Source organism: Pristis pectinata, chromosome 8, assembly GCF_009764475.1.
Source record: "Pristis pectinata isolate sPriPec2 chromosome 8, sPriPec2.1.pri, whole genome shotgun sequence".
Classification (NCBI taxonomy): domain Eukaryota; kingdom Metazoa; phylum Chordata; class Chondrichthyes; order Rhinopristiformes; family Pristidae; genus Pristis; species Pristis pectinata.
The window spans coordinates 27,813,240-27,836,606 of NC_067412.1; the positions used below are offsets into that span (position 1 = coordinate 27,813,240).

General features: G+C 43.8%; 1 long non-coding RNA gene across 1 annotated transcript; it reads left to right on the forward strand.

Annotated features, from left to right (window-relative positions):
- The first annotated feature begins 650 nt into the window (after nt 1-650).
- LOC127573048 (uncharacterized) lies at nt 651-5,563 on the forward strand. Its single transcript, XR_007956745.1, has 3 exons — nt 651-1,169; nt 2,410-2,612; nt 5,169-5,563. It is a non-coding gene; the product is annotated as an uncharacterized LOC127573048 (long non-coding RNA).
- Nucleotides 5,564-23,367: the final 17,804 nt, after the last annotated feature.

Below are 23,367 nucleotides of genomic sequence, written 5' to 3' on the forward strand. Positions count from 1 at the left end.
ATGGGTGCGTGATGTCTGCGTATCTCATAAATGTTACCCAATTGTTTTAGTCGCGTACTTTTGTTAGCGCAATCTCCTTGCCGTTATATTTCCTCGTGTAAGCTCATTGCTGGTCTGCTGATTTCTAATATATAGAATTGACTTGAAACTGCCATTCCACGCAAAAGTTCTCATTATACGTATTTCATTCTAGTCCCTAAACGCTACAGCAATTCCCAGGGTTTTACTCCTTGCACTGCAATAACGTCTAACATCCAAATATGCACCAACAGTACTCCATTACTCTCTAGTTTGTTAAATTAGCTCAATAAATTAGCATTCTAATCTCAGACTTTTCGATGGATTGTTCGTGTCCAAACAGCTTCATAAGTTATCAACCCATCTACGCGGTTTCGCCTCGAGAACCTAAAATGTTCATTTTTGGTTGCGCAACATTTATTTTTGAAGTGGAAATCACAACGCAGGATTAAATCTGCAGGTGAAAAGACGACTATACTATGAACCGACGCAAATAAAAGAAAAATAGTAATAACTGACCAGTCGGACCCGATTCAATTGTGCGTACTCGCTTTAAGAGGGGGAGACTATTCACTGCAATACGGGGTGTTGTGTGAATGTGCCTGAAACCTCTGTAGCTGTTCACCCCGTCTCAAAGCCCTCCCTCCGGAAAGCAGGGATCAGAAGGGTCGAGGACATGATTTTGCACCGTCATATATCTCTCTTTTATTATTAACCGATTCGAAGATTTATAGATTTCCCGGATTCCTGTTTAGCAAAGGCGCGACTACATTTTAACATCTCGGAAACTCATTTACCGTAACAAAGATCTCGACTTCTTTTGTTTATTGGAGTGAGGAGGAGGGGGAGGGGTGGAGAAAAAAATGGGGGATTGCTTTCATTGTCTACAACCGTCCAAACTGCGGTGGTCAGATTAATTGTGACCTTTTCTTTCTAGCTGGGTTCCAAATATCGTATAAGCAAATTCTTTCAATGTTACCAGCTTGTTGTTTTCCAGCTTGATCGAATCGTTGCAATGGAGAATTTGCTGAGATGTTTCTCAAGGGCATTCTGGAGATTTATCTTTCAATCTCAACGTGAAGACCCGAGCAAGACAGATCAAGCTAATCTCCACCCAACCCTCTCGTACCCTGTTATTTATTTGCAAGAAGGTGAGTAGTCTTTCTTGGGAAATTGGAAGGGCAATTGCGAGAACGTTTTATTTTTCTATTTTAAAAAAAAGTGGAACATGGAGGGAATTTAACCAACTTTAATACGGTTGGAACACGCAATGTATGCATTTTTTTAATAACCCGTCATCTAATCGATCAGCCTGTCCGCATTGAAGATACATGTGGGACTCGTTTTATGTTTTACCTCATCTCGTTCTGCTTTCTACACGCTGTCTCAAACACATTGATAGATAACATTATATTGTCTTTTCCCCATTTTTTTTCAATGCGGTTACGAGACGGACGGGGCGCAAGGCTGCTTTGGAGCTGTAGCCTTGTTCTTCGGTGTCTCCGAACCCTCGATTTCTCCCCACCCCCACCCCGAACAATTTATGGAGCTGCAGATTTAGTGAAGGAAGAAGTCGCCCACAGCTATATATATCTAAAAGCTGATTGACACTGACGTCTGGGGAATTAGGAATAGAGTTGCGTTTGGCATTTTGTTAATCAGCCCGATGGAGCGTACAGACAGATGAGATGAGAGAGGAGGTAGAGGCAAAGCTGTCTGTCCTCCGGGGAGCCTGCGAGGAAAGGTGGGGAAACGTAGATCTAGGGTCCGTCATAAGCTTTCTCTCTCCACACACACACACACACACACACACACACACACACACGAGTCCCATTTAGCCAGCAGTCAGTGGGAACTCAGCATCAAATGAAAGACGAGCCGCGTCGGGATCCGTGCACTGTTTAATCTTGCACAAGAATACGTGGCAAATAAAGTAACTTCGAGGCGCAATACTCTGACTTCCTGAAGGCAAAAGCAGAGGTTCAAAATAAAGAAGAAAATGAGATTCAAAGGTTCAAACTAAAGAAGAAAACGAGATTCTAGTAAACAATTATTAAAACCCTTAAAAATAAAGTTGCTTAACGAAAACACATTTTAATAAAATGAACCCGGCAGGCCTGCTGGATTGTATAAGGGACTCGCTGTGAAGCAGGGCAGTCGCCGATACTTTTACACGTGTACTCAAGACACTTAACAGCTTTTCTCTAATCGAGCAGGCACAACTGCACCAGTTACATCCTGTTCATTCAGATCCAACAAATAAATCTCATGAAATTTTGCTGCTCCACGGTGTGTCCTCATGAAATTTATGTTTGTTTGAATACGGATAATGCTTTCCATTTCTATGACTAATAATTCAGGATTAAAGCCAATGTGTTTCTCTCTCTGTAGGATGCAAACTATCGAGGAAAATACGATGAGATCTGTGGGCTGAAGAATTCATGTTGGCCGAAATAAAACCGAACATTTTTGTAATTTTTTAAAAAGTACAAACTAAAAGGCAGTGAGGAGATGGGTGTTTGAGCCGTAATGGGGCTCGTTACTCCATTGCTTCCACTGACAAACTGAACAAATGAGACTCAGCTCATTAAAAGGTAGGCGCGATGAAAGGACTCTAAGAATGAAAGATCTGTGTGACTATTGTGTGTTTGTGTGGGAGAAGTGGGATGGTATAAAGAAATCGGAAATAAAAGCTAAAAAGAGAACTAAGGTTGTGATCAGTATTCAAACGAGAATTTGATTCATAACATTTATAATATATACTTTTACATAGAGAGTCGGTGTAATTAACAACTTAAGCGAACGTTACATCAAATACAGATTAAAATGAGTTAAGGAATGATGCCACTTCAAATGGAAGATGTAAATAAAACATTTGGTGAGCAAAATATCGGGGCCATTCTTATATCTCTGGGTGTAAAATGGCCAAGTATCTTTACCTCAATAATTCAGCAGGAAATGTGACGGATAATATAACAGATAGCATTCGAATGTTGTTCGCTTGTCGGAAGGCCAATAATATTCCTACTCAGCTCCAGGTCGTGCACAGTTTAATAAATGACACCAATCCTTTTTAAAAAAGAACATTACTGGGTGAGTTTATCCCGGTGTACGGCAATCATTGTTGGCAGTAATAAATTCCCTCAATCATTCAGTGCAGGTACATAATACTTTCCTTTTCCATTCCTCCCCTGTCCTCTCACTCAAATAATCTCTTTAACATCCCCCTTTTACTGTAGCAACCCCCCCCCCCCATCCAAACATATCGTGCAGTGTCTTGCTTTGTGTCCCTCTAGCCATCTTCAATATCCTAAACAATACTGTAACTACCAGCTCGCTGGTTCTTTCATTCGCCTGAAGCAGTCCAGCAACTGCCTGGAATGAAAATGTACATTTAAGCTGCTTCAAATCCTGCTGACATTTCTTGGAGTCAATCCGATTGAAAAGAAAGTACACCATGGATAGTAAAAGTGTTTGAGAAAACATTATTGTAAACGCATCCGTATTAATTGATAGGTTTGTCGCACAATATCTCCATAGTTTATTGCACAGAACTTTTTTGTTAAATGTAAATCTGTATCTATTAAGTCGATAATACCTACGGTAACTGCTCGGTTTTTCATTGGCTATCTATCGCCATCCATGTCTGTGCTCTACTTATTTTTAATGCTATTCGGTTTCTTATTCCCCTATTTCTGTTCCATCAAGTAATTACAGCCTTTTCCCGGCCCGCACTATAATATGTCCAAATTCAGACATGGAGAGTACCCACTCTCCCCCTCTGCATGTGTGTTGTATGCTAAACTCCACTTTCCCGCTGTAATCCTTCCAATCCGCCCTTTTCAACACAAGGTTGATGGTCACCAATTTAAGGAAATATAATGTCTAATTCTGAATGATCCTTTTTAAAATCCAAATAGTAAAAAAAAATATTGCTTTCAGAAAGAGTTACATCAACTTAAAAAAAAGAACCAGTTAAGACTACCAGCTTTTCGAGACAAACATGCCCGGGGGCAGAGGCTGGGCATTAACCCGTCTCCGACTCCGCCGAGGAATGAAATACACACACACAGGCTCTTCCATTACAGCGCTTCTATTGAACCGGGGATTTAGTGTGATTCGACAGCGAACCCTGAAAACGGAAAGTTCGTGGTTTTCACCTTGAAACATCTCCGTTTATCTCAGTAACTGAGCACACAACTTTGCAGCGACGGACAAGATAGAAAAGGATCTCATGCATAGAATAGATGAGAATGACTTCGCCAAAGGTGAATTTGCAGGGAGATAGATGAACACAAATGCTGGCAGTAGTATGATCTTATAAGATCTTAAGGTCAGTAATGTTTAGACACCAAGAAGTAAATAATAAAAATAAATATAATGCGCACAGTGGAATTCAAATGGAGGTTTCTCCTAATACGTTAAGATTTAGGCTAAACTAGCACGTATGCCAAATGGAATAAACGATAGAAATGAATGTATACCCCACAAGATCTATGGATACAAATGTATGGATACAAATATACCGCGACTGGTAAAGGGTGCAAGAGTGATTAAAAGGGAAACGAATAGGCCGTTAAATAATGAACATACTGTGTGAGTGTTGAGGGAGAGAGTGAGAATGAATCATGACAATATCAGCAGTAAATAAAAATGCTGGGGAATTCATCTCTCTAGTTTTCCCATATGTGCGGATAGAAAGTTCAAGGTAAACTTGGAGCCTTTGTTATTGTATTTGACCTTCATTTCATGCAGTCGGCAAGGAGTTGACGCTGACTGCTGTGTTTCTATCGGGTCTACCCGGGCTCCACGAAACAGACCCGAGCCTTTAATGAATGCAGTCCTGTATAATTAAATAATTGACCGCTCCCCGGAGGAGCCCTTCGCCGCATCTGTCCCTCGACTCCACATAGTATCCCAGACAATGCAGACCAGGCAGAGAATCCCTTTTCCTAGCTGGTTGTTTCAAATGCTCTTTGGGAAAACGCCTCACGTGAAATACGGGGAAATTAAACCGTTTAATAAAATATACTTTATTAAAATAAGAAATATTTAAACAGCATTCAGTCTCTTAGATTAATACAAACATTTATCTTTTCAATCATGCTGGTCTAATATTTCCCTTTAACTGTTACTTGAACGTTATACAGGAGGAGGGAGGTGGTCTCAGTAGCCCACACAGCCCAGGGACCAGTTGGCTGATTCTGAATTAAAACCTATTTTGAATACAGAGGAATGAATATATTGCCTATAAAAGACAAACAGGCAGTACACGTGGATCCGTTTGCAGTTGAATATGTTTTGATAGTTTCGTTTACAAAGCAGTATTGACGGCACCTTACAACTGATGGAAAGTCGAAGCTTTTTTTTGGTGAATTCATTGGTAACTTGCACTAACGTCTTAGAGCAAGGATTTACTCTCTTAGGGTGGCAGTGCACGGCTCCAGGGTGTTGAGGTTTTGTGTGCATATTTCTGTATTGCTTTAGACTTTTAAAAATAGAATAAATAAAGATTAGTTTTTTTTCTGTATTTGTCTTATTTTGCTTTCCAATCAATAAATAAACCACGCTCTTTAAACCTGCACCGTCCTCTTTTTGAATGCGATCCACTCAGTTTCAGAACGGTCAGTGATTTTCCAGCAAAGCCAAGTGCCAACAGAAGCAAACAAAACCAGAATAAATCTTTTATAAATATCTGTACTCTCCCTGCTACCAATGTGAAATCCACATACATTGCTCTGTACCTCCCGAAAGTAACCCAATCAAGTAACATAAAGCAGTACATAACTAAGAGTACCGGGTATAGGATGTGAGGATTCCTTCAGACCAATAATAATTCTGTTTGGTCTAGTTCGGTTATTTACAGCCTTGAGAAAGGTTCGCGAAAATATATTTAAAGAACAATGTTATAACAAGAAGATCAATATGAGCTCGGTGTATTTCAAGGAGAATTTGTAGAATTTTTTTGTTTAATTTTGACGTACAAGGAGTTTAATGAACAGCAAAATGTGGGTTTTACACTTAGCATGATTATTCGATAAGCGCCGATTTGAACAGTTAAACTGTAACAGGAATTCTTCGAGATATCTCTTAAGAAATGGGCGATTGATTTCGCATTAAAGTTTGCCTGATTTCTCCCCCCGATGCAACATCGGCAACGCCTACAGGTAGTGGGAATGATTGTGTAGCAGCCGCGCCGCCGGACACCTCCAATGTCACCTGGACTGTTGAAGCGGCCAGTTCCCAGTGAAAATCGAACGGTGCAAGTCATGCCCCAACATAGCCGCAGCCACTGCAGAGGTACTTGTTTGAGATACAAATAAAACAGTGGCCCCGTCAAACGCTCAGAAACTGGCATTCTAATGCGCCATCGCAGTTGACTTGAACGCCTGTTTTTTTGTTTGTTTAATCATATTCACTCCAAGACGTAAGAAAAACGAATCACTTAAGGTTCGGTCCAGAAGGTCTGACTGTAGCGAAATTATCCCACACTTGCTCCATCTCTCCAACCCCCTCCGCCCCCATACACATACACATTATATATATATAATGTGTGTATACACACACACACACAAAGCGCAAAATAATACTCTAGAAAACTAAAATAGCAGGATCGACAGACCCAGTTTTTGCATGGAATAATTCTACTGAGATCATCTGAAAGGGAAGAGGGATTGGGAAAATCAGCCACTGGAGAGGGGGATCTTAAATAAATAACTTTCCTTTTACCAACCATGTCCAAAAACAAAATCACAGGATGGCTCTAGATATGTCACATCATGGGACTCCACTGCAAATTTTCGTAGAAGTAAACTGACCGAGATACTTAATCTGTGTTCAGACCAATGCAATAGCTAAATAACCAGCGACAGCTGGGTCTAACGGAAAGTCCAATGTTGGGAAAATTAGCTCAGTTTCTCTGAGCTGCTAAGTATTCTGAACATTTGCTGATTTTCAGCACCCGCAGTATTTTGCGTTTACTCTGTGCCGAGCTTCGCGGTGACCTTGCCTTGTTTACAGTTTGCTGGTATAAACAAGTGTTACACACGAGACTGAGCTGCCTACTGTTCGCCCATCTCCCCTCCCCGAACCGGACACAGAGTCTCTACTGTGGGTGAAATACAGGGGTCCACATTGGTTTTATTGTTTTTGTTTCGTGAATCGATCAGGGCCGATGGAAAATCCCAAAGCAGAATATCTCCGGCAAGGAAAAAAGAATCAGAAACTGCCTCTAAGTTGAGTTATTCAGTTAAATGTTCATCGTTTACATTACTAATTTAACCTACTGCTCAATATAAGGCAAAACAAACCGGCCCCAAGCCTTCCCCTTGGGGGATAATGGGGCGCAATATGAACTAGTGTGTTAATAAATGGGCCCTTCTGATCCAGCAGGTACAAACACAAAACGTTGCCTCATGGAAGTCTCAAAGTTACTGGCGATCGAGCGAGTGTTCTAGAGGGTCTGTCAGGGGCGCCTCCAAACGAGTTTGAAAATACTGTCCGGATCAAAAATGTTTCAATAAGGTTCTATATTTTGTAACTGATTCCTTCCATGATAACCATAACATATTTGCTATATTGAATTAAACAGTGATGAAATATAAATAGTTAAATGCCTTCCAGACAGCATCTACGAGGCTTCCCTGCCATTTTAGCAAGTCATGATCCGTCCATTGGAGCCGTCTGGCTGGGTGGAGCTGTGGAGGCAACACTTCAGCCTCCGCGGTCTGATGGCCGTTGGCTGAAGCCCCGGGAGATGGCCCCGGTTCATGGTGTACGGTCACAGCTGGAGATCGAGAACTATTGATCCTTAGCTAGGTTTGGCTGGAAGGACGAGTTACTTAAGGAGCATCAAGGTTCACTCCTGGGAGCCATGGATGAGGTAGTCTCCAGCCCTCCTCCCCAGAACACTGGAGAGAGAGGGTGCCGAGGGGTATTCACTAGGATGCTGTCTGGCATGGAGGGTTTCAGTTATGAGGGGAGCCTGGATAGGCTGGGTTTGCGTGCCCTGGAGGCTGAGAAGGACCCGACACAGGTATACAAAATTATGAGGGGCATAGTACGGTATAGAGTAAAAAATTTCCCCTTAGCAGTAGTGTCGAAAACTAGAGGGCATAAGGTTAGGGTAAGAGGTTTAGAAGGGGAATGTGGGACGTGCTACCCGACAGGTGGTGAAGGCAGGTACTCTCACAACATCTAGTAAGTAGCTGGATGAGCACTTATATCACCATGGCACAGAAGGCTATGGGATTAGTACAGACAGGTACTCGATAGACTTCATGGACATGGTGGGCCGGCAGAGCCTCTTTCTGTATTGTATGACCCTCTGACTCCAGCACATGGAGCCAACTCCAATGTCCCACCTGTGAAAGAACACTTTGTAGCAAGTGCTATCTCCAGCAAAGGCACAGGCGCGTTGGATTAAAAAAAAATCAAATAAGTGGTTACGATATTGATCTCTATTTAATCGTTTATCATTATTTCACGCCAGTCATCTGACTCTGAGACGAAAGTCTCATTGCCGGCGCGCACTGATGCCCAGTCCCTACATGGGCCCGGTTCACTTGCCTTAACTTTGAGTGAATGAAACTAATCTTAAAATGACGAGGGGAAGAGCAGGCGGAGGAGCGGGGACATGCTGCAGCTTCAAGAGAGAAAGAAAAACAGTCGGAGAAATCTGAGTCTGTACACTGACGGCTTCACTGAACCTGCTCTGACTCTGATCACCTGAGTAAGTACACACACATGGGTCAGAGGAGTCACGAACAGTTAAAAGATAATAGAGTTCCCGACCTTCTCTTAACTAAAGTGATTGAAGTCCAAGTTAAATCGCCAGTGTGACACTGTCGGCGTGAACACAGTTTAACACCCCAGCCCCCACTCGCACCCAGCCCTCGTCTTTCTAACCACTTTTGGCAACTGCTGTCACCAGAGTTAGGCTATTGCTAATCAGAGTAGCCCCCCACTGCAACCCGAATGAGTTTTCTAAAGCACATAAAATGCACGTTAGAAAAGGTTAGCTTTTTTTTTACATGCACGTTTCAATAAATACTGTATTCTGCTCGAAAACAGGACGAGTGGAAATGATTTAATTGCATTTATGCAAATGAGCAAAGCAGTCAATAAAAGGAGGAAAAAAAGACCCATTCAGCATTTTTTATGCAAGGGCAGTAATGTATAAACAAAATGGTTGTGTTGAACAGGCTGGGGGAGGTGATTGAAGGGGTCCCCTGAGGGATGTGAATGTCATAGGATCTTGCAATATCACTTACGTGAAATTTAATATGAGCCAATACTTCAGCATCCAAATGGGATTTAGCTTATGAAAGCGGGGTCTGTGTACAATACCAGCCAACCCTGTTATGTGCGTGGATGGTTTGATTGCGGTCCTGTCGTAGCTGGAAGGAGGTTTCTATGCACGGAGGGTTATTTAGAATCAGCTGGACCAAATTAACCCATAGTGCATAGAAAGTCATTTGCAGTTAACAGCAAAAAGATATCGCATTGCAATCATACTACATCAGCAAAATTGAATTTCTATAAAGTTCTCACACTGATTATTTTAAAGTTAAATTACACAACTATGAAGGACAGAACTTGAGTCACAATCTTCCTTAAAACTCAGCTTTTTAAAATCCCATACAGGATAAGTTCCACACAAGAAAACTTAGTGAGCATGCTCTTATTAACTGAGAGGATGTTAGGGAGGAAGTCGGACAAAAGGAATAGGGAGAAGTCCAAAAGAGATTTTTAATTTATTTTGAAAGGTTAGGAAAATGAAAGCTATGAAGGAAAACATGAGGAGAAGCACAAGCATCAGAAAAAAATGGATGTCAAACTCTGGAGAGTGAATTGTTAACACATACCAATGAGATGGCAGAGGATTATATCTTGGATGTAGATATTACACCGGGATCGTTCTGTCAGTGTGGGCTGTCGCCTCTTCTAGGTCTGTTTGACAATGAGAAAACAGCAGTTAGTGAGTACTGACCATCCATATATATATATTTGTTGTTTATTCCTCAGTATAGTCACTTCTTCTACATGCCTCCCCTTTTAATTTTCTTTCTGGATTTGTGTTGATTTTATTGATAGACTCATACACCCATATTGTGTTCTTTCTGACTATCTCTTTGGAATCCCTAACTAGCTCTGACACAAGAAGTTGAATGCCCTGACACTACGTATTGTGGCAACCCACCTTCCACGCAGGCGATCTGGCTCCGAAAATGGCGTGCGCGTCAGCAGAGAGGCCAGCCACGAAGTGGCGCTGGGCCTTCTTCTCCACTAGCGAGGGGAGAAAGCCCACGCACGGGAAGAGGTTCTGGTGGTGCACCTCCGATGTCATCGCTGCCCGGAGAGGGCAGGAACTTAACTGTTTAAAAGCCAGCACGGTGAGGTTTGCAAAAAAGCAGTCTCGAGTGCAACCTACCGACTGCGTGTCGTTAGTTCTAGCTCAGTGCGTAGCCCATCACTACATTGGTGACCCCAATGGTCCAAACGGGATTTGGACCGAAGATAATCGACTCTTCATCCGTTCACGCAGTTTTACTAAAACTGCCACCCTTCTGGACGCTGCGACCACGCTTGTGGTTTGACCAAGCAGAGGCCCAGTTCCAGATTCGGCAGATATCTTCTGATTCCACGCGTTACTATTACGTGGTGAGCTCCCTTGACCAGGAGACAGCCGCCCAGGTTGAGGATTTCATACAGTTGCCCCCGGAGGAAGGCAAATATGCAGCATTCAAAGCGCTGCTCATAATGACCTTCGGCCTCTCACGGTGGGAGCGAGGTGCCCGCTTGCTGCACCTCGACGGTTTGGGAGACAGGCCGCTGTCAGCATTAATGAACGAGATGCTGGCCCTGGCTGACAGACACAAGCCCTGCCTTATGTTCGAGCAGGCGTTCCTAGAGCAACTGCCCGAGGACATACATCTGCTACTGGCCGACACAGATTTCAGTGACCCCAGGAAGGTGGCGGCCCGGACAGACGTGCTGTGGAAAGCCAAGAAGGAAAGCGGGGCGTCCATCGGATAGATTACCAAGCCATGTGCCCAACGGCAGGACAGACCAGGCCTGGCAACGGAGTGCACACAACCCAGAGGCAGGAGTGAGGAGGCCAATGCGCAGTGGTGTTTCTACCACCAGCGGTGGGGCACAGAAGCCTGCCGGTGTCGCCCACCCTGAGAATTCCCGGGAAACGCCAAGGCCAGCCGCCGCTAATGGCTACGGTGGCTGACCACCAGGACAGCCTCTTGTACGTCTGGGACAAACAGTCTTGGTCTACACCAGAGCGGAAATCAGCATCTTACCCCTGACAGGGTACGACACCCGCAACAGGGAGCTGGGACCCACCCTGAAGGCCGCAAATGGTAGCGCGATACAAACCTACGGCATCCACACAGTGCAGTTGCAGTTTGGTGCCAGCCAGTTCACGTGGAACTTCACACTGTCCGCCGTGGCCCAACCACTCCTGGGGGTGGACTTCTTGTGAGCTCACAGCCTACTGGTTGACTTGCACGGGAAAAGGCTGGTCCATGCCAAGACTTTCCAGACGTTCTCCTTGGGCGAAGCCAAGTTGCCGGCCCCACACCTGGACTCCATCACGCTGTCGGACAACAAATTCACCAGAATCCTGGCGGACTTCCCATTGGCTCTGGCACCGCAGTTCACGGCAGCCATCCCCAGACACGGAATACAGCACCACATTCCGACCAAGGGACCACCACTCCACGCCCGTGCATGATGGCTTCCCCCAGACAAGCTCCGCCTGGCGAGGGAGGAGTTCAAGAGGATGGAGGAATTGGGGATCGTACGGAGGTCAGACAGTCCATATGCCTCCCCCCTGCACATGGTGCCCAAAGCAGCCGGGGGCTCGAGACCATGCGGTGACTACTGTTGACTGAATGAGGCTACAACCCCAGACCACTACCCCGTGCCGCACGTACACGACTTTGCAGCAAACTTGCACGGGGCAAGCGTCTTTTCCAAAGTGGACTTCGTCCAGGGATACCATCAAATCCCGGTACACTCTGAAGACATCCCCAAGACAGCATTCATTACCCCATTCAGCCTGTTCGAGTTCCTCCGAATGCCGCTTGGTCTGAAGAATGCCGCACAGACGTTCCAGCGGCTAGTGGATTTGGTGGGACACGACCTGGACTTCGCATTCATCTATTTGGACGACATCCTCATAGCTAGCAGAAATTTTCAGGAGCATCTGTCCCACCTCCGCCAGCTCTGCTCCTGCCTGAGTGATTTTGGCCTCACGATCAACCCGGTCAAATGCCAGTTCGGACTCGACACCATCAACTTCCTGGGCCACAGGATTACCAAAGACAGGGCAATGCCCCTGCCTGCCAAGGTAGACGCGATCCGCCACTTCGCCTGGCCCAATATAATCAAAGGCTTGCAGGAGTTCGTGGGTATGGTCAACTTCTACCGCCGTTTCCTCCCCTCAGCAGCCCGTGTCATGCGCCCTTTGTTCACCCTGATGTCGAGTAAAGGCAAGGACATTACTTGGGACAAAGAGGCTGCGGCCGCTTTCGTTCAAGCCAAAGAAGCCTTGGCAGACGCCGCGATGCTGGTGCCCCCCAGAATGGACATTCCAACCACCCTTACAGTGGACACATCCAACATGGCAGTTGGTGGGGTGCTGGACCAACTCATCAGGGGGTGCTGGCAACCCCTGGCGTTCTTCAGCAGGCACTTGAGGCAACCCGAACTCAAGCACAGTGTCTTCGACCGGGAGCTGTTGGCGCTATATCTGGCAATCCGACATTTCAGGTACTTCTTAGAGGGCAGGCCTTTCACCGCATTCACGGACCAAAAACCATTGACCTTCACATTCACGAAGGTGTCCGATCCGTGGTCGGCCCGCCAGCAGCGACATCTGTCCTACATGTCCGAGTACACGACGGACATCCAGCATGTCTCGGGAAAGGACAATGTCATGGCGGACGCACTCTCCAGGCCAGCTATCCAGGCCCTGTCCCAGGGGGTGGACTATATAGTACTGGCGGAGGCGCAGCAGGCAGACGACGAGTTGCCCAGCTACAGGACTGCAGTCTCGGGTTTGCAGCTGCAAGACCTCCTGGTAGGCCCAGGTGGGGGGACCCTCCTGTGCGACATGGCTACCTGCCAACCTCGCCCCATCGTCCCGGCAGCCTGGCGGCAGCGAGTTTTCAACTCCATACACGGCTTGACGGACCCATCTATCAGGACAACCGTCCGGATGGTCTCCAGCAGGTTCGTGTGGCACGGCCTTCACAAACAGGTCAGCGAATGGGCCAAAACGTGCGCTCAGTGTCAAGCAGCCAAGGTGCAGCGGCACACCAAAGCCCCGCCGCAGCAGTTTGAACCCACCCGCCGGAGGTTCAGCCACATTCATGTGGATATCGTGGGGCCCCTGCCAGTGTCGAGGGGAGCACGGTACCTCCTAATTATGGTAGACTGGTTCACGAGATGGCCGGAGGTGGCCCTGCTCACCGACACCACTGCCGATTCCTGCGCCCGAGCGCTGATTGCAACATGGGTAGCACACTTCGGGGTACCGGCCCACATTACCTCCAACAGAGGCGCCCAGTTCACCTCCAGCCTGTGGTTGGCTGTGGCCAGCCTGTTGGGAGCACAGTTACACCACACAACTGCCTACCACCCACAGTCGAATGGACTGGTGGAACGTTTCCACCGTCACTTGAAGTCGGCTCTCATGGCCCGCCTGAAAGGGCCTGACTGGGTGGACGAGCTCCCCTGGGTCCTGCTGGGAATCCGCACAGCACCCAAAGAGGATATGCACACCTCATCGGCTGAGCTGGTGTATGGCGCACCCCTGATCGTCCCAGGGGAGTTCATACCAGCCCCAAGGGGGCAAGAGGAAGAACCCACGGCAGTCCTGGACAGACTACGCGAGAGGCTCAGCAACCTGGCCCCCGTACCAACTTCATGGCACGAACAGATCCCGACCTGCGTACCCAAAGACCTGCAGAACTGTAAGTTTGTATTTGTACGGAGGGGCGCACACTGGACACCGCTACAGCGGCTGTACGAGGGGCCGTTCAAGGTGTTCAGAAACACCGGGTCCACATTCGTTCTAGACATTGGGGGGAAAGAGGAGGTTTTCACAGTGGACCAGATCAAACTGGCCCATGTGGACTTGGCGCAGCCGGTTGAGGTTCAGGCACCGCAGCGCAGAGGCAGACCGCCCAAACAGCGACTGATCCAGTCTGTGGACTTCAGGGGGTGTATCGCCAGTTCTTGGGGGGGGGGGGTGGGGTTATGTGACGACCCACCTTCCACACAGGTGAACTGGCTCCGAAAACGGCGCATGCATCGGCAGAGAGGCCAGCCACAAAATGGTGCTGGGCCGCCTTCTCCATCAGCGAGGGGAGAAAGCTCGCGCGCGGGAAGAGGTTCTGGTGGTGCACCTCCGACTTCATCGCCACCCGGAGAGGGCGGGAACTTAACTGTTTAAAAGCCAGCATGGCGAGATTTGCAAAAAACCAGTCTCAAGTGCAACCTACTGACTTGAGTGTCGTTATTTCTAGCTCAGTGCGTAGCTCATCGCTACAGTATTATGTTTGAGGTACAGCTCGAAAGTGTTGCAGCCAATTCAGCTAAACAAAGTCAAGCAAATGTCTATGACAAAGCTGAGCTAAAGACTTTTAATTACACAAATACAGTACATATAACTGGAGGGATGTCACCATATTGTTTTAAGGTTAAAATGTACAAAGTTTTACGGGCCATAGTTTTAGATTCTTGTCTTGGAAAGAGTTGTCACAGTACCAAACCACAGTGAGACCACCACCTTGTGGAGGTCTCAGTTCTGCCAACCCAGAGAAAAGTAGGCACACATTTGAATTTTGTAGTCCTATTCAGTGAGACTGAGAGAACAGAAAAGGTCTCAGAACAGCAGTAAGGTTATGTGTAAATGCAACTGTGGTGCTTTGAATTAATAAACTGTAAAATAGTAAAACATTTATATTATGTAAAAAAGGAAATGTATTTACAAGGCACCTTACAACCTCAGGACATCACAAAGTAATTTAAATGCATTATGTATTTCTGAAATGTATCATTCACTATTGTAAGAAATACAACAGGCAATTTGAACTCAGCAAGTTCTGTCTAATCGCACTCAGACAAACTATCTCTTCATCCTCTGAAATGAGGATGACTTCCATACAGTTCTGTGGGTTCTGAAGTTACTGATGTGCCACAGATGGGGTAGGAGGTTTGTTGGTAAGCAGTATGGGAGGTGATACACTCTCTCCATCATTTTCACTGAGCTTCCATGTGTCTGTCAAAGAATTAGAACTAGAACATAGAACAGTACAGCACAGTACAGGCCCTTCAGCCCATGATGTTGTGATGACCGATATAAACCTACTCCATGATCAGTTAACCCTTCTCTCCTACATAGCCCATAACCCTCCATTTTTCTTACATCCATGTGCCTATCTAAGAGTCCTTTAAATGTCCTAATTGTACCAGCCCCCAGCAGTGTGTTCCAGGCAACTATCACTCTCTGTATAAAAAACCCACCTCTGACATCTCCCCTAAACTTTCCTCCACTCACCTTAAACAGATGTCCTCTGGTATTCTGAGTTGTCCACTGTCTTCCTGGATGGTTCTTCTCCATTTGGATCAGTTATGGCTGAAGGTTCACATAAGTTGATGAGGAGGTTAAATCTTTTCAAGGAGGCTCTGGGAACATCCTTGGAACAATATCTCCATCCTCTTTGTAATCTACTGGATTATTTATTGTTGCATGGTCAGGCTACTGGGAAAACTCCCTTGCTGCTTTCTGAATGGTGCCACGGGCTCTTATAAAATTAATGTCAACTCTAGTTAATCAAAGAAGGTCTTATTCATGACCTGAAGCCTTGCACCCCTTTGATGAAAGTTGACATAAACAGTTACGCAACTGGAGTCACATTTAGGCAAATCTAGGCCAGGGAGTTAGTGAGCCATTAAGGCCTTTAAAATAGTCCAGCAATCTGAGCAATTTTTAATCCTACTGGTGCCAGCCTTTACTAAAATTGATTTCAAATTTGGAAACTTCTATGGCAGGATTTGAACATCAGATTATAAATTCCAGTTTCTGGATTGTTAATCCAGTAACATCAGCACAGCACTAGTTTGCACCTACACTTCATGGATGATATTGAGTGACAGGAGACCTTGATCTGACATTCCATGTGAAGGATAGCACCTCTGATAAAGCCATACTCCCTCATTACCGCTCTGAAGTGTGAGCCTAAATTACATAGTTAAATCTCTAGAGTGAGGGCTGAATCCATGACCTTCTGACTCAGAGGCAAAAGAACTAGCACTGAGCCAAGGCTGACACTTGATAAGATGCATTATTGTGTAATCAATGAATAGGAAATAGGTTTGAGTTTTGGAATTCTGTGATGTCAAGCCAATTGTCATATAAAATATCAGGGTCGTATATACAGTAATAGATATCTTTCAATGATTCAGATGATGTCATGAAGCTTGAGAGGAAAACTTGAGTGGTTTGTCAATGTTGTTGGAAAACAGATTTGGTTACAGGCTCAAATTCAATCGATTATTTATTATGCAGGGTGGGTATTTTGTATATGTCTAATGTAAAGTATACTGGTTAGGCAGCCCTACTATTTTCAGTTCTGGCATTTACATTGAAACTGTGCAAGGTAAATAAATTGGTGGGCGTGTATTGTGTTGGTAGCTGTCATTTTAAAGTGTGTCTTTAGCGTGGGTGGATAAAGATGGCTTTCCTTTAGTCAACAATTATGTGAAAAAGAGATGCAAGCTCAGTTTTTAAATGTCTTTTGATTTGTTTTTGCTGCCTTTGTCTCCTAGGTTTTCTTTGAACTCCAATGGGCTTTAGCCATCCACTGCTAATGAGGCCAGGCTCTTGACTTTTGGCAGAATATTTCACCAAGAGACATATCAGCCCTGAGACACTCCAGAAACTTGAAAATAAAACCTAGGTTGAGACTCGAGAGAGTGCCATGCTGCTGGATGCACCACCTTTCTGATCATAGAAACTTACATCACAGAACCAGGCTGTTTAACTCATTGTGCCTAGTTCAACTCCACCTCAAGCTTTTACCCAAGTATTTTTTAAAAGTAGTAAGTTTCTGTCTCCCTCAGCCTTTTGGATAGTGTGTTCCACAACCCTATCACTATTTGGTTGAAAAAGCTTTCCTTAATTCCCCTTTAATCCTTTTACCAAGAGTCATAGATCCATAATTCCTAGTTATTACCACTCTGCCAAGGGAAAAATAAATAGTCTTTCTGATTCTCCTTATCTACATCTCCCATAATCTTATACAATTTGACCACTGCTGCCCTTGCTCTCCTCCGTCTCAAAGAAAGCAATTCCAGCCTTGCCTTCCTCTCCTCATAACTAAAAGTCTCTATCCTCAGCAAAGGCCTTTCAAGTCTCTTCTGTGCTGTCCTGGTGCCATCACATCCGTGCAGGTTGGTGGGGGGCTGGGGGGTGGTAGATGGAAAAGATGATTAAAGAGGCATACATGATACCTTTCTTTATTGTCCAAGGTATAGAATACAAGAGCAGGAAGTTATGCTGGAAATGTATAAAACACCAGTTAGTGTATTGTGTTCAGTTCTAGTCATAGGAAGGATGTGATAGCATTAGAGTGCAGAGGAGAATTACTAGGAAGTTGCCTAGGATGGAGAAATTTAATTATGAGGAAAGATTAGCAAGCTGGAGTTGTTTTCTTTGGGACAGATGAGACTCCTCTGTTACACTAAATTTGCCAGTATTCTACAATTTATTATATACTTCCTTGGTTTGTTTGCTCTCCCCAACTGCATTACCTCACACTTTTCCAGACTGAGTTACATTTTCTGCCCATTTTCTAACAGTCTACAGTGCTCCTCCTTCCTAATGACCTTACAGCTAACTTTTGTATCATTTGCAAAGCTCTAAAATACATCCTTTGTTGAGATGTTAAATCACAACCCTGTTTGTTTTTTCAGTTTGACTTAGTTGATCTCATTTTGGTATACCGAGGAAGAGCAGGGAAATTTTCCCTGGCATCCAGGCCAATTTTTATTCCTAATTAAAACACTGCTGTTTATGGGATCTTGCTGTGCACAGGCTGTCACAATGACTGTTGCTTTGGCTTGGGATTTTCTGAGGTTGTGTAAGGATCTGTAGAAATGCAAATCAGTCTTTTATGGGCCAACCCCATAATCCTGGACACCCAACATATTCAGGGTTGAATCCTCTACAACAGAACACATTCAGGAAAAGGAACATTTCCCTGCCCCAGATCTAGAGTTATTTTAGGCCAGTTTTAGCCTCTGTAATAGTTAACCTCATGCAGTCCAGAGCTAGAATGAAACCTGGCCTGGTGAACTTTATGCCAAGTGTAAAATGCATGATAGTGAGTCAGCAACACATTTCACATCTCTTCTGATTTTTACTTCTGTTCACTTCAACGGAAATAATATTCAGGAGAGATGTAGTACAACCATCACACTTTTTCACACTGTCACACAGAATAAAGATCTAACCCCAAAGGGTGTGACAGTCTGATGATTTTTGGTTTATGCAAGGCAAACTAGCAGATGGCAGTCTTGCAGTATGACATTCACAGAAGGGTATTAAAAGGTGTTTGTGACATATTTACTGCAGCATTACAAAGAAATAATCTACAGTTGATTACAAGGAACTTCCATGCCTGCATTTTATCACAATCAGGTTTCACTGTGTTATTTTCACTGATGGCGAAATGGCACCACAGTCGATCGATTAATTTCAAATTTCTAGGCCATCAAGGCAAAGTAGTCAATGGGAATCATGACCAGAACACATACTTTGAAAATTACTCTCTTTAAAAATTATAGCCTCTGAATTGTCCACATAATAATAAAATCTATTACTGCAATCTTTGCCCCCTAAACCCACGATGTTAACATTTGAAAAACCAGTGCTAAATCGCATTGTACAGAAACAGTGGTAATCTACTCGTCTGCTATTTTGGGAGATGAATTAATTTGTGGCAGAAGTCTTAATGCTAGACCCTCTGTTAACTACCAAAGGTTGTCTATACCGTGTTTTACTGAATGTAAATAAAATGTATAATTTAAGTACTGCAGAATCATTTAAAAAATATCAGTTTAGGTAAATTGACTATGGAGAAATTTTGCCAGAAATATTCCTTCTGGTAGAAATGAAAGGCAATAAACATTTAGAAATATGAAAAATGATTTCAGTCTCGCACTCCCCTTGGTTTTAATAGAACATTAACAGATGTGTTATAAAACTATATCCTGTTACCAACGCTCTTAAAGTTCAATAAATACCAAGACTGCAACACAATTAATTATCTTTGAAAGGTTATGAATTCCACATATATTACAATGGGCTTGGAAATGTTTACATGTTCAGGCTTGACCATTTAATCTTTTTCCTCTTTAACAGGTTACACCCAAGTTTATAAGATAGAACAGAAAAGCATGCAGTGGAGAATGAGTGAGAGAGAGGGAAATTCATCCTTCATTGTTGAGAGTACCAAGAATCACACTAGATGAATTTGGTTTCCTCGTTACCTCTTTTTAAAGTGTTGTGAGTAAATTCTCCCAAGATGTTTTGACTCACAGTCTCAAACCTTCTTCAGCCTTTATTTTCGCTGAGTTTGTTGAGAACTGAAAACTCTGAGGCAGCAAGTCAAAATATCCTGAAGGAATTTTCACACACAGGACTTAAGACAGGAATAAGGTGGAAATTTAGTTTGTAATGTTTATGTTTGCATTTTTATGTCTTTTTACATTTTCCTCATAGCCTGTTACTGTTGTTCGTCTCCAGTTTAGATTGCCGCAATCTAAACTGGAGACAAACAACTTGCTTATTTCTTGGCTGATACAAAAGACATGTAATGTGCTGGTGAATTGGGGAGGGACAAGGACGAGGCATCATTGCTATTTCTCCTTGAGTGGTGAAATTGCTTATTGCCACATATTGAAAACCAACAAAACCCCCCGTAACTCCTTGGATGGATTCAAGTATAAGGTATTACCAGGAAGATGTGGTGGACTAGTAATCCAGAGGCCTGAATCCTACTGGGGAATCTAAATTCAATTAATTAAAAATAAAATCTGGAGTAATAAGCTGCGATCAGTGATGGTGACCATAAAACTACCGAGTTGTTGTAAAAACCCATCTGGTTCACTCATGTCCTTTAGGAATAAAAATCTGTATACTTATCCAGTTTGCCTTATTTATGATTCTAGACCCACCTATATGATTGATTCTTCAACTGCCCCTGAAGTAGCTTAGCAAGTCACTCAGTTGAAGGGATACTGGGGAAGGACAATCAGCAGTATCATCCACAGTCTGTGATGACTAATAAAAGGAACAAACCCAATGGATGCAGAAATATAAATTATTTATCTTGGATAAACTATTGTGCTTAGGATAGCAAGAAGTGCTTGTGAGCAGTTCATTTTGTATCTTTTTGGTGCCCACAGTCATCATTCAGTTGCATACAGTACAATTATTGCATGGGCAAGCTTCCTGCAAGCCACTCTCCTGAAATCACCATCAAGACAGTACCAATGTGACATCTGCATTTCCTTTATAAGGTAATGAGATATATTAAAATGAGAAAATTAATTTAGGTTTCTCATTGAAAAAAAATGGGTTAGTTCTGGACTGGATAGAGATTGCCCAAAGTCACTGAAGACACTTATGCAATTAGTTATACTGTTAAAATAGCTTTAAGGCTGGGGTTCATTTGGAATCACTCTTGTCTCTAATTGAGCCAGTGGTGGGTTAAAGTGCACTCCAGCTCCTTCAGTACTTAATTTAGGCTGACACTTTAGTGCAATGCTGAGGGAGTGTTGCAGTGGAGGATGATGCTGCCTTTCAGATGAGATGTTAAACCAGGGTCTAATTTGCTCACTCATATGAGCATAAAATATCTTGTTGGACAGTTAGAAGGAGCAGAGGACATCTCCATGTAAACTGGCAAATACTTATCCCTCAACCAGTGCAACTACAGCAGATTATCTGGCCATCCTGCAGTATGGCGGCACCTGTAAATTGGCCGCCACATTTCCTACATTGCAATGGGGACTGCACTTCAAAGATACTCATTGGCTGTGAAGTTCTTTTTTTTTCTGGGCTTGTAATGTGTTCTTTATGTAGCTTGAATGGTGACTTTACAAACTACCACCTCACTCACAACTGTAGTGTTGTACTTACTTCTAGCTCCAGCTTCCTCTGATACTTAACGACCTCTACATTGCATGTGGGAACACCTGTGAATGTACAGTGACATAAGAGCTCTCAGCGGGTATAATTTGCTTCATCCAGGCGTAGGAGTTACAACTCAGCTAATAGCATCAGTATACTGTTCAGACAGTTGTCTGACATGCACCAATAACTTGGCTGACAGGAGTTCATTTATATTGTGCCAGGTCAAAGAATTTTTCTTGTTTGTTGAAGGTTTGCTCCCATTGCTGGAATATTGCTTGATGGGCAGCAATCAGCCACCAGCACTTCAACCAAGTTGCCATTATCTGAGTGTGGGTTACACAAGCAAATGTACAAGGTCTATTCAGGACTGCAGTAGTTATCACAGCCAAACCATATCCTGATTTTCACTCAGTGTTGATTTGCAATTACTTTTAGCAGGCCTAGCCATCAGGAATAGGAGCCATTCAGATTTTCCTCTCCTCTCACTGCTACCAAACAAGATCAAATTACAGGACAGAACACTGATTGAACCAGAGACCTTATATTCTACTTGGCCCACAGCCAATCGCCACAATATTCCTTGGTTAAGTAATGCTGACAGAAGGGAGAGAATCTATGGGAAATTTGGAAAGTAGAAACATGGGCACAGGAGCAGGCCATTCAAGTTCTTAAGCTTGTTCTACATTATGACTATTCTGTAGCTTAATTCCATGTACCCATCTTAGTTCCTTTTTTGTTTTTACGTGACCTAAACCAAGCAGTTTAAAACTTTTAATTGGCCTGAATATAACCAGAGTTTTGGTGGACAAAGTTCCAAATTTCCACCACCCTATTGAAGAATTACTGCCCAGAACCACCTAGTTTTAACATTTAAAGTTCTGCCACCTTGTTCTGGACTCACCCACCCAAGGACAGAGTTTCCTTCTATCCACACTATCATATCCTTTAATCGTCTTAAATATCCAAACCAGATCATCCTTTAATCTTCTGTAATCAAGGGAAAATAAGTCAAGTCATGGCCAATGCCTTCATCTCAAAGTCATTCGGGAAGCTTGTCATTGTCCTATCTTCATAATGCATTTGACATATTATAAATCACAGCACCTTGTTTAGAGAGCCCATAAAAATGTAAGAGTAATCACTTCAGAGCAAGCCTTAATATTTCAGTAACAACTTACACCAAGCACAATATTTCCAGTGCAAAATTGATAGTGCATTATCAGCATTACAGTCATTGTTACGCGTCTTTCAAATGAAATGTTTAAACATGGATCCTCTTGGGTGGATGTGAAGGATTTCACAATGCATTTCAACACTGTGCTGTCGTGAAAGGCACTATATAAACATAGTTTTGTCTTCTTTCATCTCTGGGCTCTATTGAAACCAGGGTTTGAGAATGAAAAGGAAAGTATGATGGCCTTCATCAATGAAGAAAAATATTTCAACATCAACAAAAGCTTGGAAATATAAATTGTGCCTTTAATGTAGTCAAATAACTAAATGGATTTCACAGGAGTTCTATCAAGCAAGATTTGACACCAGACCACATGAGGAGATGACCCAAGGCTTGATCAGGACACCAGATATTAAGGTGCTGTAAAGAAGGAAAGAAGGGGAGAGAGAAGATTAGAGGTTCAGAGAGGGAACCCCAGAGTTTAGAGGTTGAATTCAGTTCTTGAGTGAGGGAGTGGGAATGCACAAAAGACCAAATCTGGAGGAGCACAGAGAAGTAGAATCATAAAGAATTACAGAGATAAGGAGGATGAGAATTTTTCAAATAAGGTGAAGCTGGACTGTGCTGACTTCCAACTCCACTGGGACTGATGCCGTCTGGTACCTTGCTGAAGCTTTTTGTCTTTGCCTGACATCCACACATGTAAACAAGGCAGAGGTCAGTGAACTTTGATCTCAACCTGATGCTTCTCATATCTAATCCTGGGGGACTAAGACCAATGACAAGGCCCTATTACCAGTTCAGATGAGAGTGGTTTATTCAGCACAGAGCAGGAACTGGACCTGAAATCTCCCTTCTTCCACTAATGTACTCAGCCATCAAGGATCAACATGCCTGATCTCCTAACGGGGAGAGACGAGGGGGATTTTTATTCATGGTCAAGAATGTACTG